We start from the raw sequence: 17,723 nt of genomic DNA, 5'->3' as shown, positions 1-17,723 counted from the left end.
ACCAAAAGGATGGCCTCTTTCATTTGAAAGATTGTTTCTTCACTATACCTTTACAAGAAAAGGACAGAGAAAAATTTGCCTTCACAGTGCCTACTTATAATAATTCTCAGCCTACTAAGATACCAGTGGACCATACTCCCACAGGGAATGCCCAATACCAATACTTTGTAAGTCAGCCATTGGAAATAATACATAAAAAATTTCCTAAGTCTATAATTTACCATTACATGGATGATATTTTGCTATCTTATTCAAACGTAGATACTTTAGATTGTTTAAGAAAGTAAAGAAAGTTTTGCCAAAATGGGGACTACAATTTGCTCCTGAAAAAATACAGAGAGGAGATTCTGTCAATTATCTAGTTTATAAAAGAGGTTTACAGAAAATTAGAACACAAAAGGCTCAAATTAGAAGAGACTGATTGCTGACTCTTAATGACTTTCAAAGATTGTTAGGAGACATTTCCAGTCTATGACCAGCTGTTAGAATAACACCTGATCTAATAATTTATTTAAATAAAACCTTAGATGGTGACAAAGACTTAAATAGTCCCAGAGAATTAACAGCTGAAGTGGAAAAGGAATTGATGGTCATTGAAGAAAAATTACAGGAGGCACATGTGGATAGGGTGAATCCAAATCTTAATTGCATTCTAGTTATATTGCCTTCCAGAATTTCTCCTACAGGAATTTTAACGCAAGGGAAGATATTATCTTAGAATGTAACTTTTTACTACATAAACCAAGTAAAAAATTTTAAAAATGTGTGGAAAAAGTCTCTGAATTAATTATAAAAAGAAAATTGAGACTTTGTCGACTAGCTGGTAGAGTCCCGGCAGAGATTATAGTGCCTTTTACTATTAATGAAATTTAAAAATTATAGGAAGACAATGAACCTTGGAAAAGAGATTGTGCTAATTTTTAAGAGAGATTAATAACAATTATTAATCCAAAAGTGCTAGGATTAACCTTATAAAGAGAACTACTTGGATCCTTCCCTGCACTGTATGGGACACACCAATAACTGGAGCCCATACATTCTATATGATGCAAATAAATCAGGAAAACAGGTTACAAATCAGAAGATTTGAGTAAGGTGGAACAAAGCCCTTATGATTCTCTCCAAAAGGCAGAATTATATGCTATTTTCGTGGTACTAAGGGATTTTAAAGAACTTCTCAATATAGTTACTGATTCCCAATATGCAGAAAGAGTTGTCTTGCATATTGAAAGAGATGTCTTACTTGCTCTTTCTATAACCAAACACTGCTACCTTCAGGGAGTAACCCAAAGGGTACTGAAAGGAATGAAATCTGGCAGATGAATGTGTTCCACTTTACAGATTTTGGAAAATTAAAATATGTATAGCATACTATTGACACTTATTCAGGTTTTCAATGGGCAACTGCTTTGAGCTCAGAAAAGGCTGATTCAGTAATGACATATTTATTAGAAGTTATGGCCTTCATGAGTATACCTGCACAAATAAAGACAGACAATGGTCCAGCATATGTCTCTAAGAAAATGAAAAATTTTTGCTTATTATAATATAAAGCATATTACAGGTATACCAAACAATCCTACAGGTCAGGCAGTTATATAAAGAACAATTTGAACTATAAAGGATATGTTAAGCAAACAGAAAGGGATGGAAAATAACCCCAGAAATAGATTACATAATGTTTTATTAACCTTGAATTTTCTCAATGCTAATGAGAAAGGAACAACAACAGCAGAGAGACATTGGATAATAGAAAAAGCTTCTGAATTAAATCAGCCCAGTGTATTTCAATGCTGTGTTGACCTCACAATGGAAACCAGGAGATGTGCTATGTTGGGGAAGGGTTTATACTCTTCTTTCAACAGGAGAAGAAAAGCTATGGATACCATCAAAATTAATAAAGATTCGGTTTGAAAAAGAGAAATCTCTTGAGAAAGAGAAATGTCAGCTTATCCACAATAGTGACAACAATCAGGTGGTAAGGAAACCTCAAAAGACTTGGGGCGGATTCTGTTCTTGTCTTTGCGAGAAAATATTCATCTTCAAAAAATTAAGAGACCCTGGACATCTAGATGCCTAAAGAGGAAAAGATAATTACCCAGATAGGATCACCAAGCAAAGAGAATTATGATTTATGAGGACATGTCATCTAAGGATAAGAATCTCAGGATAGTAATTAGAATAATAGTCATGACTCACTTAAAAATCAAAGCTGGCTTTGAAGTTGGACAATGGCTCTGTCCTTCTCTCAATCCAAGCATGTTCTTAAAAGAAAAATTCAGAGTTTCTGTCGCATGTCAGGAGTCATCTGGGACAGAAAGAAGAAAGAATTTAGAAACAAATTTACTTTTCTTCATACTTATTTTTGTCTTTATCATACCTTTCATTGAATATATGTCTATATAACTAATGTTTAAGTTTTCTACAATGAACAATGAATTTTCCTGCAGTAATATTTGAAGTTCCCAGGAAGAAGATGGGGCCAAACAACAACTCCACCTGGTTGATATGATGTCATGATGCTGATAGAGCTACTATAAGACCTGTTTTGGGTACCAGCTGTTCAAGATGGTTTCAACTTGGTTAGCTGAAATGGTGCACCTTTTTACAACATTCTGGCCAAAACTCCAAATAGGTACCTCAGTAAAATCCTACCGAATACTCAGAGACTATTTGCAATTATACCAGACAGTAATCTTGAAACTTAACCATCATTTTACTTTCACCTGATCCCATAGAAAGAACATCAAATCCATCTTGGAGTAATTCTAGAAGATGACGTCCTCTCTCTCAAAGTTTGTCCTCAGGGTTAGGAGCATCAATTAGAGGTTGATTATAATTGTTATAGGGTTGGGGAGGAAATTATGTAGGCTCAGGAATCTCTTTGAAAAAAAAAAGGGAACTTGGATGGAAAAATAGATTAGTGTGAGCTTACTCACACTAATAATAATAGTGAGTAATAGAGTGAATACTTGTAAGTTATTATTTGTAGGCAATTTACATTGGTTTAGATTTTTGTACATTGATACAAATTTAAATTATATTGAATATGTTTCTATTTTGTCTAAAATATGTGTATACCTTTGCAAAGTTATTTTGTCATATTGTATACATGCATGCTTCTACCTGTTTAATATATTTTGTATATTAATATAATTTTAGGACATTTTTATCATATTGCAATATACGTTTCTACCTCTGATCAAGATACTTACACATTGTTTACATTTTGAGGTCACTGTCCTCATTTGTTGCACATTTGTTTAAAGATTGTTTAATGTTCTAAAATGAAGTCTTAGTCTTTAAGTTATGTAAGTGTTAAGAATTATAGGTCAATAGTCATCCATGCTTGTCATACTTATAGTTAGACTAATCAGATTCTTTAGATACATAGAGATTGTATTCTGCATATATAGGAAATCTTCAACTACTTCAAAGAGCTGTAGACTATGGCATTTAAATAATTTAGGTTTCTGTTGACATGAGACATGATTGCTCTTGGCAGCACCAATCTATTCCCGAGAGAATGTTGAGCACCAAAGACGCTCCCCTTGGAACTTGTTTTCTTCTTGGCAAAATTGACCTTTGGGCAAGGAACTGCCCATGTATTGGCCACTGACAAAATGCACGATGTCTGGACAGGACAAGCAGGATACAAAAAAAAGACTGTCAAATCCTGCTAAGATAGGGTAAGACAGTTTTGAAAAATTTCCTCCCTCTGAAAATGGTCTGTCAGTTACTCTAGGCCTTAGCCAAAATTGGTTGTTCCAATGTTGCAAATGAGATTTTGGGTGATTTCCCAAGTAGCCAGTTGTCTCTGTCATTTGTTGCAGATTTTGGAAGTTGCTTGATAGTACTTCCTGCTTACTCAAGTAATATTATTTCCCTTCTCAGGTCTTTGACGGGGTTTAAGACTAGATAGTTGTAGTTATTTTCCTCTCATGACTTGGCCAAGTTATTTATAATATAAGACTTAGACTCCTTAGGATAGGATAATTATTGAAACATTTATTACATGTTTCTTGCTTGATATTTTTTATGCTGGTTGTAATTCTAATTTTTATACTTGATATTTGTTCTTATTGTATATAATTTTGTATTAAGCTTAGAATTCTCTTATTTAAACAAAAGGGGGAGGTGCTATAGGAAATCCTTCAGTCAGTAGCCTTTAAGATACCAGCCCACTTAGGCATGGCCTCTTATACTATAAATGCCAATGTAAAACATGGATTCACACTCTCTTCCGGCTGCTGGATTAGGTTGCTGTTCCCTGTTTGAGCAGAGGACTGTGATCTGTGAGTCTATCCCTAAATAAATAACCCTTTATTACACTCAATTCTGAGCTAGTGTGGGATTTCTTTTTAATGTCTGTCTTCACTCCTCAGCACTGCCTGCTCCCCACTTAGGCGGCCCCTATCTGCTTTCTGTCTCTGTGTATCAGTCTGTTTTTTTCTAAAGTTTTTACAAGACTAGGTTCACATGCACTCTTTTTGGGATCCGGTTACTTTCATATAACATTATTTTAAAAGTCATTCATTTCTGTGACTGAGTTGTACTCCGTTGTACCGACATGCCATAGTTAATTTATGCATTTACCAATCAATGGACTTTGCTGTTTACCTTTTTGGGGTGTTTTTTGTTTTTGTTTGTTTGTTTGTTTTGAGACAGTCTTGTGAAGCCCCGGCTGGTTTGGAACTCACTGTGGAGATTAGGTTGGCCTCAAATTCACAAAGATGCTCCTGAGATTAAAGATGTGGGCTGCTATGTTCAGCAACAACTTTATTTTGTTATTGCAAAGCTGTGAACATTTGCACATCTTTGCAAAAACATGTAAGTGGCTAGGCAAGAATGCTCTGTCGTTAAGGGCACTTGATTTCAAGCTTGATGTCCTGAGTTCAGTCACTGGAATCCACATAACAGGAGAGCGCCAGTTCCTTCAAGTTGTCCTCAAACCTCTATACTTGTTTCATGGCACAAACGTTCATACATATACATCATGCGCACATGCTCACATGTGCACATACACAAATAATAATAATAATAAACTGGACCTTTTGTTTTCATATTAGTGAATTTGGAGAACTCTATATATTCTATGTAAGCCTTTTATTGCATATGTATAATATGCAAATGTTTTTCTCCCCAATCTTAGTATTTAGGAGCACTGGTTGTTCTTGCAGAAGAATCATCTTCAATCCCTGCACCCACATACTGGTTTATAGCTAGCTGTCTGTAACTCCAGTTTCAGGGATCCAACATTTTTCTTGTCTCCACAGGCACATAATTGGTGCACATACAGGTTAGCAGGCACATACACATAAATAAAAATAACGAGTCTTCCTACGTGGCACATGCCTACTTTTCTGGAGCTCCATTTATGCAGCTATGAGTGAGTCATCATTCCTGCAGGGTGAAGGCTTTCCAGGTCAGCCCTTTGCAGGAGGAGCACCCACACTCCTGTAAGGAACCCCTCGCCTATCCCCTGTAAGAACGCCCGATAAATTCACTGATTCCCAGGACTGAACTTTGGTAGAATTGAGCCTTGGTTTGTTCTTGCCATCTTAGGAGAAGGGTTAGATGTTATTTATGTCACCCTCTGGGGAGGAATTTTAGAGAGAGCCTTCATGCTGCCAGAAGGCGAATTCTCCTGTACTTAACAGTATCCTACAATCATGCCTAGAAGCCCCTAGGGGGAGCCAGAGTTGCAGTCTTAAAAGCCCAGGAAGGCAAGCAGCAGCAATGGAAACATATAGCCATTAGGTAGCGCTGTCCCCGCACGCTTCAAAGCCCAGCGCTCTGCAACTCGGCTTCCAGAAGCCAAGCCTCACCTGGGAATCAGGTGGGGCGAGCCCTAGGCCCCACCTCCTCACCCAGAAGGGCAGCCACAGGTGAGGTAGGCTAAAATCACCACAGCCACTAGCGTGTAAGGGCTTTTCTCAATAAATAACTGTTCAAACCCGGTGTGTTGGCACGGGCCTGTAATCCCAGCACTGGGGAATAAATGGAGGCAGGAGGACCAGGAATTCAAGGCCTGCCTCAGCTGCACATTGAGTCTGCAGCAAATCTTGGCTAAATGAGAGCCTGCTTCAAAAAAATCGTTGAGTGAATGGATGGCACAGACGAGGGGAGGGAGGCAGTAGTAACTAAGGTTACTATGGTTGGTGGCTGTTACAGGACAGTGTGTCCAGCCAGGACCCTAGGGGCTTAGGGAGACCGGGTGACTCACCAAAATCACACAGTCGGGAGAACAAGCAGAAGGGCGAGGACTTGAAGGCCTCTGCCTGTGTCTCACTGACACAGAAGGACTAAGGCCACCTATTTATCTTTTGTGCTCTCTCCTCGTGAGTGTAATTCCTCTCCCTGGCACAGCCCTTTTCCCTTCATTACGTAGCCACCAGAGGGAAGTCTGGGCCTTGGGCATTTATGAAGGCTGGGAGGAAACTGAGGAGAGGGACAGGACGCCTATGCCAGAATGAGTCTGTGGGGCCACTTGTTCACCTACTGACAGGAGGGTAGCCACCCTTACCTTGCCAGGATGACAGGAGACTAGACGTGGGAGGGCTCTTGAAAGGGCACTCAGTACCTACTCTCCCCACACTAATGCCTATGGCAGGGTGCAACACACATGTGTGCGTGCACACACACACACACACACAAACACACACACACACACCATAACACACTGGCTACTGCACTTACATTGCTACTGCATTGCATTGCCAGGCTCCCTATCCCCCACCTACAGCAGGATTTTTATCTGCTCATGTGTGTGTGTGTGTGTGTGTGTGTGTGTGTGTGTGTGTGTGTGTGTATTGTCTCCACAGAGCTTAGATTGTTCCAGGAGCACAGTGGACACTGACTGGAGGATGATGGGCAGTGGTTGGAGCACACCGGAATGGCCTGGGATATACTGGGCCTGCTGTGTGCCTCCACTGATCCACAGAGGACAAGGCGTGATGCACCCTGCACAGCTGCCAGCCTTGTAAAACCTTTGTGTCCCTCTGAGCCTCTGTCTCCTCTCCCCAGGAAACATCTGAGGTCTCTGGGTGGGATAGGTCAAGGGGGGACCGTGCCGCATGTAAGGATGCCTGCGTGTGCTGCCTGCCACCCTGCTGGTGACTGTATCCCCTTTCTTCTCGCTGCCCTAGTGTCCTCCTCTCCATTGGCCAAAATGACATTCTTGGCCCCTACCTCTAGAGGAAACCAGAGACTTCGTGTGACTAGAAAGAGCCTGGTTGGCATCCACTAAGGACACTAAGGCTGGAGGCAGAGCTGGGAAAGTAGAGGCTGAAGCATCATTAATCAGGGCTGGAGCTTTGCTCTTCGGTCTCAGGTGCCCTCTGGGGCTGGTTTGGCCTGGGCTATGGATGCTCCTGAGGCATCAGAGCCTTTTAGAGTCACGTGGACTCTGCTGGCAGTCAGAGTGGATCTTAGAAATCAATCCTGACTGAAAGAGAGAGAAGGGGTGGGGAGGAGAAGGAGAAGGAGAAGGAGAGCGCTCCAGGGGCAGCAGGCAGATCAGAGCTACCTGTTTCCTGGAGAATTCGATGGGACTCCCATGCTGAAGAAGCAGCAGCAGGAGGAGACCGTCTGCCATGACTGAGTACCAGGGACCACAGAACCCCACTTCAGATGGCATCTTGTCATCAGTGCAGCTCTGGTGACACAAGAGACTCAGTAAATACTTGAAAGATGGATCTGTGACATCCTCAGCATCAAGTTTCACCGGCCAACTTAGAGTACGTCATACTCTGTCGTGATTTGAATAGGAGCAGTCCCCCAAAGGCTCGTGTGTTAAAGCTTTGGTTCCTAACTAGTGGTACTCTTTTGGACCGTGCTGGAAACGTTAGGAGATAAGGCCTAACTGGGGAAATGTCCTTGAAGGCTGCCCCAACCAGATGGTCTGTGGGCAAGCCAGTGGGGCATTTTCTTGATTGATGATTGATGTAGGAAGGCTCAGCTCACTGTGGGCAGTGACATCTCTAGGTGTAGGGAGGTGCCAACTATACCCATTGTAGGGATGATGCCACCTACACCCACTGTGGGGATGGTGCCACCTCCGTCCACTGCAGGGATGTTGCCACCTACATCCACTGTAGGGATGGTGCCACCTAATCCACTGTGGGGATGGTGCCAACTACATCCACTATAGGGATGGTGCCACCTCTGTCTATTGTGGGGATGATGCCCCCCTACATCCATTAAAGCTCTTCCCTTCTCAGTTAAACCTCTGGAAAGTTCACAGTCACTCGGAAATGCATCTCCATGGTGATTCAAAATACAGTCAAGTTGACAATGACTGGTTATTCCAATACCCGTCTTCCTCAGACAGCATTTGCCCTTTGCAGTCTCTCAGCTTCTCGAGTGCACCCCAATGTCGTTGAATTATCATCCCCCCACTCCATTCCTTGTGCCCAAAGTTGGTGGTGGTATCGGAAGCTGTACTTAAAATCAAATTCCTTTCCTGACCAAAGTGAGTCCCAGAAGTCCCAGAATCCAGGCACCCGGGTCCAGCCCTGTCAGGCTCCTGTCAGGCTCCTCTCGGGCTGGTATGCTGGTAGGCCAGAGAGGAAGAGGGGCATTGTCGGGGAAGACAGCCTGCAGCTGCCCCACTGGAAGGCTGGGAGGCCTGAATAGCTTCACAGCTCTGGGCTTGGTTGTTGAATGGGGGCTTGGCCCCTCCCTGGCGGTAGCCTGGAATAGATGACATTTTCATTGCAAGCTAACAAGGGGAGAAATCCAATTACCTCACAAAGGGACTCCTGAGGGACTTGCAGAAAAGAGGGAGGGGAGGGGAAGAAGGAGGAGAAAGGAACCGTGTGTGTGTGTGTGTGTGTGTGTGTGTGTGTGTGTGTGTGTGAGAGAGAGAGAGAGAGAGAGAGAGAGAGAGAACAAACCTGTGTACCTGAGTGTGTATGTGAGTGAATTATGTGTGTGTGAGAGAGAGTGAGTGTGTGAAAGTGTGTATGAGCTTGTGTCCAAGTGTGTGAAAATGTTTGTATGGCTGAGTGTATCCATGAGTGAATGTGTGAGTGTGTGTAAAAGCATGTATGACTGTATATGTGAATGAATTGTGTGTGAGTGTGTATGTGAGTGTGTGTAAGAGAGTGTGAGCTTGTGTGGAGAGGAAGTATATGAGCCCGTGTTTGAGTATGTGTGTGTGTGTGTGTGTGTGTGTGTGTGTGTGAGAGAGAGAGAGAGAGAGAGAGAGTGTATAGGGACCTATACGTGGACAGGGAGGTGAAACTTGTACCATCGGCCAAAGCACAGGTCCCAAGCCCCCCCCCCCCCTCCAGAGTCATCTAAGCAGAGCAGACATGACTCCAGGCTGCTGAGGGCAGCTCCTCGTCATCACTTTCTGTCACCACCTCTGTCCCCAAGTGCCAGCCCACAGCTCCTCACATCTGGCCTTTGCCCTTTCTTTGTTTTTATTGAAAGTCTACTATTTGAACTTGGCATGCAAAATAAAAAACAAAAAGACCAGGTAGAGGGCTCACTGGGTAAAAGCACTTTCTCCTGAGTCTAGTTACCTGAGTTCCATCCTTGGATAGAGACCCACATAATAGAAGGAATGAAAAGGTTGTCCTCTGACCTCTATATATGAGAACAAGCACACACACTAAATTAATTGATTAAATGTAATAAAGATTTTATTTTTAAGTTTACATTCTAGCTGCAATAAGAAAAAAAAAGGAACTAAATCTAAAAAGAGATAACTTGAATGGCCCAATACTTGGAAGCTTCAGCAGGTGCTGGGGTGGCCAAGAACCTGAGTGGAATATGGGACTCTCTGGAGCGGTTAGCAAACCCGGGCATCTCTTGAACCTCATTCCTTGCGGAGAGGACAGAATAAACAGCATCTCTCCAGAGGTCCAAACAGCTGCACCAAGCATGGCTGTGCCGAGGCTTCCTTCCTCCTCCCCAGGACCGCGGGTGTCTCCGCCTCGAGGTTGCTCTTAGCTTTGCTTAACTGCAGCTAAGTGCATTTTTTCCTCTCCAGAAAGTAGGGACAAACTGGGGTTCACTGTGTTATTCGGTGGATCTACTTTGTGCTCCGTGAAGAAGCCACGGGGCTTCCAGGAGGAGTCAAGAACTTGAGGAGACAGAAGACTGACAGTGGCAGGGCACCGGAGCTGCAAGTCCAGCAGCCTCACCGCCCCCCCCCCCCCGCCCCACTTTCCTTCCCCTAGGAAGGAAGGGCTACAGACCCCCTCGGGAGGAAATTAGCTCCGGCTTCCTCTGGCCCAGCCAGAGCAAATCGGCCTTCAAAAGCTCTGAGCCTCCAGGCCACACAGCGAGCTCCTTTGTCGCCCGCCAGCACCTCCCTCTCCCCTGCCTGGACTCTCCTGTCCAGAGGACACTAAATGGGACTCTTACAGGGCACAGGAACTGAGAGACCGAGTGCTGAGAGTTTGGTCGGGGGTACCGGTGTGTGTGTGTGTGTGTGTGTGTGTGTGTGTGTGTGTGTGTGTACCCAAACTCAGAGAGGTCCCTAAGTGTCCGTGTTTTGGTGGGTATGGCTTGAACTAAGCTCCGCCCCCAACAAATCCCACCCCTTCTTTACGTTGCCTGAATGAACCAGTTGGTGGGTCAGGGTCAGAGTTGTATCATGCTTGGGGAATAAGCATCATCTTCTAGTATCTCTATCTGTTTCTTCAGAGTTTTAACGTTTTCACTGTAGTTGTCCTTCACTTCCTTGGTTAGGTTTATGCTTAGATATTTTATTTTCTTTGAGGCCATTGTGAATGGGAGGATAGTGGTGCCCATGAACTCTTTCTCCGTATGTGTGTTGTTGGTATAGAGAAAAGAACAGCTGTTGATTTATTAAAGTCGATTCTATATCTTGCCACATTGCTGAACTGAAGAAAGTTTCTCCTTTCTAGGAGTTTTCTGGTAGAACTTTTGGGATCCCTAATGTATAGGATCATATAGCATCTACGAGTAGGAATAATTTGACTTTTTCTTTCCCTATTTGTATCCATTTTGATTTCCTTTGCTTGCCTTATTGTTCCAGATAGTGCTTTAGCACAATGCTGAAAATGAGTGGGAATAATGGACACCCCTGGCTCATTCCTATTCCATCTGAATTGCTTCAAACTTTTCTCCAATTAGGATGCTGTTGATCATGGGTTTCTCATGTATAGCTTATGTTATGTTTAGGTGTATTCCCTCTAGTCCTACATTCTCTAGAAATTTTTATTATGAATGTATGTTGGATTTTTGTCAAAAGATGTTTCTGCAGCTACTGAGATGGTCATGTGATTTTTGTCTTTAAGTCCATTTATGCGCTTTATTGCATTTATTGATTTCTGTGTGTTGAACCCTGCGTTTCAGGGACAAAGCCAACTTGCTGATGATTGATTTTTTTTGTTGTATGTTTATGTTCTGTCCGCAAGTATTTTATTGAACACTTTTTTGAACCTATGTGCATTAGATTGGCCTGTAGTTTTCTTTTGTTGTTGTTCCTTTACCTGGCTTGGGGATTAGTGATACTGGCTTCAGAGGAAGAGTTTGGAAATGCTCCTCTCTTCCTTCCTTCCTTCCTTCCTTCCTTCCTTCCTTCCTTCCTTTCTTCTTTGCTTCCTTCTTCTTTGCCTTTTCTCCTCTTCTTTTTTTTTTTAAAGATTTATTTATTTATTATGTGTACAGTATTTTCAGTATTCTGTCTGCATATGTACCTGCAGGCCAAAAGAGGGCACCAGATCTCTTTACAGATGGTTGTGAGCCACCATGTGGTTGCTAGGAATTGAACTCAGGACCTTTGGAAGAGCAGGCAGTGCTTTAAAGAGCTGAGCCACCTCTCCAGCCCCCTCCTCCTCCTCCTCCTCCTCCTCCTCCTCCTCCTCCTCCTCCTCCTCCTCCTCCTTCTTCTTCTTTTTCTTCTCTCTCTCTCTCTCTCTCTCTCTCTCTCTCTCTCTCTCCCCCTTTTAATAGTTTAAAAAGAACTGGCTGTAGATCTTTGAAAGTCTGGTAGAATTTGGGTGTGAATCCATTTGGTCCTGGATTTAGTTTTTATTTGGAAGGCTTTTTATTACCATTCAATCTCTCTCTCTCTCTCTCCATGGTCTCTCCATGTATCCCTGGCTAGTCCTGGAACTTGCTATGTAGATCAGGCTGGCCCCAAATTCAGGGATATCTGCCTGTCTCTGACTCCCCAGTTCTGGGATTAAAAGTGTGAGCCATCACACTTGGCTCAATGTCCTCATTCATGACAGGTTTGTTTAGGAAACTGATTTATAATTTTGACTCCACCTCATTTTGGGGGCTATGGTCTCTCACTAAATGTGGCACTGAACTATGAGGGTAGACTGGCTGACCAGTGAGTCCCAGGGATTCTCCTGTTTCCACTTCCCCAGTGTTGTACCTAAGTTTTAATTAAGCGCTGACGTAGAGCTCAGGTCCTCAAGCTTGCTTATTTTGCTGATAGAATCCTTGTCCCAGCTTCCATACCTGTCTTTTGAAGGACTAGAGGTTCTCAACCTGTAGGTCAAAGGTCACAGGGGTTACCTCAGACCACTTGAAAACACAGATATTTACATTATGATTCAATTATCAGTAGCAAATTACAGTTATGAAGCAGCAACAAAAATAATTTTATGGTGGGGGTCACCACAACATGAGGAACTGTATTAAAGGGTCACAGCGTTAGGAGGTTTGAGAACCACTGGACTAGAGGAACACAGAGCAATTCCTTATTAGTAGAAAACAGCAAAATCCAAACTTCACAACAAATTGAAATTACCTGGATTATTTTATTTTATTTTATTTTAAAATACCCAGGCGCAGCAGGTCAAGGTGCCTGCAGACAAACCCGATAACCTGAGTTTGATCCCTGGAACCCACGTGATGATGACTAACTCCTGAAATTTGTCCTCCAACCTCCACATGTGTGCCATGGAACTGCCCCGCATGCACGCATGCGCGTGTGCGCGTGCAAACACACTCACAATGTAATAAAATACTTTAAATTAGCATTTATGAAGATGATAGTGTTGATTAGTGGTGAGCTCTTGCCTAGCATGCATGGGGCTTGAGATTTATTTTTTCATCACGGCAAAAAGGAAAGAATAAAATGAGAATCAGTGTTTGCCAGCACATTTGCCCTCCCCATGCCTGTGCACACACCGTCACCTTGGCAGCCATACAGAGTGATGGGTGGTAACTCCTCTGTTGAGTTTTAGATGGAAGCAGGATACCAGAGTCCTGCCCCGTCTGTCTTGTGGGGTTGACTATAGAAGCCTGGTCATGGGATCCTGGAAGAGAGGGCATTGGTGGTGCAAGTGAACAATTTGAGGGTGCTCTCTGAAGGAAGACATAAGGGCCTCTGTGTGCATTGAGGACTCCATGCCTCAAGTGAACCCAGTCTCAGGTTTTCTCCTCAGGATTGTCAAGGTCGGCCCACTGAGCCCCTCGGCCTGGAAAGCTGGGTAAAGACACAGGCTAGTGCAGGAGAGGTGGGTTCTGTGCCCAGGCGGGCCACTAACCAGAGTGTGCCTTCCCTTACCTGCTGTACAGCCTCAGTTTCACAACCAAGCTAAAAGGAGTCTGCTAAATAAAACCTCACACATGTCCCTTATAGCCCTAGTGGCTTCTGGTTCTAGATTGCAGCCCAAAGTTGCATACAGACTTGTTTGGTTTGGCCTAAATTGAATTTTAATTCTTTAGATCCTCCTGTCTGCCTCTGCTTTCTGAGTTCTGGGATTAAAGGCATGTACCACCACACCCAGCTTTTTAATTTTTATTCATGGTTTTTTTTTGCATTTGAATTCTCTATGTGCACTTGTTTGTGTGTGTGTGCATGCACATATATGTGTGGTTAGGTGCTTGTGCGTGCATGCATGTGTGCACGTGTGTGTGTGTGTATGTGTACATGTGTGTGCATGTGTATAGGCCAGAGGTTGATTGAGGGGGGTCTGTCTTGATCACTTTCTCTGTCTTTTTCCTTGAGACACAGTGTCTCTTATTGAACTTCGGAGTTCTCTGCTTTGATCAGGATGCCAGCCAGTGAACTTTAGGGAATCTGTCACTGCAGCCCCCAGTGCTGGAGCTACAGGCGTATGCTGCTGTCCCTGAGTTTTTAATTTGTAGAATGGGTGCTAAGAATCCACCCAGGACCTCACACCTACACGTGCTTGACCTTACTAACCGAGTCATCTCCCCAGCTTCCCATCTTAGGTGGGGGAACTGTGGGTGCGGGCTACTATGCCTAGTTTGTTGCTGTTGCTCCAATTAGTTGCTAACGCTGGGGAGATATCACCTACAAATCTGAACCTCCAGCTTCCCTTGGAAGATTCTGTCTTGCCCAGCTTGGTGAGGTACACTTGCCATTCCGGCATGGGAGGTAGAAGCAGGTCATCCATGGCTACATAGTGTATCTAGGCTACATAAGACTCTGTCTCATCAAACCAAAATTAAACCAAGCAACAGAGAGAGAGAGAGAGAGAGAGAGAGAGAGAGAGAGAGAGAGAGAGAGAGAGAGAGAGAAAGAGGTTTTATCTTTATTATTACATAGAAATAGTATGTGTGACTTAGCAGTACGTGATCTTCAGGTGCCCACTGTCCCTGACATGGCTGCTTTCTTCAAGCATGCTTGCTTCCCCCATCGTCCTTGCTCTGGCATCTCTGCACAGACACCCAGCAGTCTCAGTATGAACCAAGGCTCCTGGACTTCCAGGAAGCGCTATTTCCCCTATAGGCTGTGACCAGTGCTTCCTCAGCACGGGGCAAGAGAAGAATGACAATACAGTTGCCTAAGTTTGCACCAAGGGAAGCTGATGCAGAGGGAAGGGGAATGGATGCAGGGTATTGTAGGTTTAGTGCGTTCCTAGGATGTTGCTAGGGAATGGCGGAGAAGGGGAGCCAGCAGACTCTCTCAGAGGGCCCTCTGGCCTCTTCCTGGGTCCTAATTCACCTGTAACTCACTAGGGACCCAAACAGAGGAGCCAGGCTGAGTCCCCTCCACTACTGACAGCTCCGCAGATCCCTCCCCACCCCCACCTTGTGGTTAAATCATTGTCAGAGGCACAAGGTCAGGGACCAGCTGGCTGCCCCATGCAGAGGAGGCCAGGGAAAGGGCAGAGGCAGGGGACCTTGGGAGTCCTTGCCTTCTATCTCCACAGTCTCTGATCTGTTTCTCCCAAGCTGGCAGGACCCTGAGTTGTACCCCCATGAGGCTCCCTATCTCGGTACTGCAGAGTCACCTCAGCCCTGGTCCTCCTTGTCCTATAGGCAGAAAAGAGTTCGTAAGGAGAATGTGGAGATACGACATGCTTCCGCATGTCGACATGGGACAGCAGTTAGAAAGAAGCTTTTGTTTGCTGGCAGCTCATCCCTCGGATTGATCACCATTTCCCAAGGCTGTGCCCTGTGCCACCACTTCAGTCCCCATAGTCACAAGGGAGTGTGCAGACTGGAAAGCCATGGGAAAGTCAAGGGGCAGAGGTCACAAAGGATTGTTGTCCTCAATTCAGGTCTGGTCATGTCACCCCATGACTTTACCTGTTGAGAACTTCATGAGTAGGGAAGGAGCTCATGGTCAAGGGCAGACTGTGTCTGTCTTGGTTTTCCTCTTCCCCCACCTGGAATGCTCCTGCTGAGCCAGTCACATCCTTCTCTGCTGACAAGGCTCTAGAAGGTTCTCTCTAACACACCATTTAGGGCTTCCTCTCCCCTGAGCAATTCCCCCCCCCCCGAACTATGATTTAGATGGTTGTACAGTCCAAGAAGCTCATTTCTCAATTTCCCCCCTGTTCATCATCTCTGGGTGGGAAGCAGATGCCTCGTGCCCAGAGGCTGGGGTTTATTTTCTATTGGCTTGTACTCCAGTCTCTGGGTGTGAATGCACAGACCTATTCCAACAGACCCTGGACTCTAGTATAGAGAGGACAGCTGACTTACAGGCCCCAAGAAGCACGGGTTTAGCCTGTTACAAGCCATTCAGAATATATATCTGACCCAGAAGTTCCACATTGAGGCATTTATTTTTTTTTAATTGTTTTTATTGAGCTATATATTTTTCTCTGCTCCCCTCCCGCCTCCCCTTCTACCCTCTCCCATGATCCCCATGCTCCCAATTTACTCAGGAGATCTTGTCTTTTTCTACTTCCCATGTAGATCCATGTGTGTATCTCTTAGGGTCCTCCTTGTTGTCTGGATTCTCTGTAGGCTGATTTTTTTCGTTATGTATATACCCAAAAGTTGTATTGCTGGGTCTGAGGTAGGTTGTTTCCTAAATTTCTGAGAAATCGTCCTACTGATCTCCAAAGGGGTTGTACTAGTTTGCACTCCCACCAGCAATGCAGGAGTGTTCCCTTTGCCCCACATCCTCTCCAGCATAAGTTGGCATCAGTGTTTTTGATCTTTGCCATTCTTACAGGTGTAAGATGAAATCTCAGAGTTGTTTTGATTTGCATTTCTCTAATGGCTAAGGATGTTGAACATTTTCTTAAGTGTCTTTCAGCCATTTTAGATTCATCTATTGAGAATTCTCTGTCTAAGCCTATACTCAATTTTTTTAACCGAATTATTTGTTCTTTTGATGACCAATTTCTTGAGTTCTTTGTATATTTTGGAGATCAGACCTCTGTTTGATGTGGGGTTGGTGAAGATCTTTTCTGTAGGCTGCCATTTTGTCTTGTTGATCGTGTCCTTTGCTTTACAGAAGGTTTTCAGCTTCAGGAGGTCCCATTTATTAATTGTTTCTCTCAGTGTCTGTGCTACTGGGGTTATATTTAGGAAGTGATCTCCTGTACCAGTGCATTCAAGTGCACTTCCCACTTTTTCTTCTATGAGGTTCAATGTGGTTGGTTTTATGTTGAGGTCTCTGATCCATCTGAACTTGAGTTTTGTGCATGACAATAGATATGGATCTATTTTCATTCTTCTACATGTTGATATCCATTTATGCCTGAACCATTGGTTGAGTATGCTCTATTTTATCCATTTTATTTTTTTTATTCTTTGTCAAAAATTAGGAGTTTGTAGTATATGGATTGATTTCTGGATTTTCTATTTAGTTCCATTGGTTCTCCTGTCTGTTTTTATGCCAATACCAGGCTGTTGTCTGTACTGTAGATCTGTAGTAGAGTTTGAAGTCAGGGATTGTGATGCCTCCAGAAGTTCCTTTATTGTACAGGACTGTTTTGGCTATCCTGGGCTTTTTGCTTTTCCATACAAAGTTGAGTACCATTCTTTTGAGGTCTGTGAAGAATTGTGCTGGGATTTTGATGGGCATTGCATTGAATCTGTAGATTGCTTTGGGTAAGATCGATTGAGGCATTTCTTAAAGAATAATAAAATGATTTATGGTTACCCCTCTATATCCTGGAGTTCCTCACTTGAGGATTCAACCATCCTTGGACTGAAGATATTTGGAAATGATATTGCAAGTTGGGAGTGTTGGTGCACACCTTTAACCGCAGCTCTTGGAAGGCAGAGGCAGGAGAATCTCTGTGAGTTTGAAGTCAGCCTGGTCTACACAGTGAGATCCCGTATAGCCAAGACTACGTAGAGAGTACTTTGTCTAAAAAAAAAAAACAAAAAAAACAAAAAAAAACAAACAAGCAAACAAACAAAAAGGAAAAATGACATTATATCTGTGTAGATTGGGAACATGGTTTTTTTTTCTTGTGATTACTGTTGAACCATGTATATTGCATTAGCAACTGTTTACCTAGGTCTCATGCTTACATGCAATCTACAGACGGTTTACAGCATGTTGGAGG

Source organism: Myodes glareolus, chromosome 18 (assembly GCF_982192425.1).
Source record: "Myodes glareolus chromosome 18, mMyoGla1.1, whole genome shotgun sequence".
Taxonomy (NCBI): Eukaryota; Metazoa; Chordata; class Mammalia; order Rodentia; family Cricetidae; genus Myodes; species Myodes glareolus.
The sequence above is the reverse complement of the archived record's forward strand: the minus strand, read 5'-3'. Positions refer to the sequence as shown.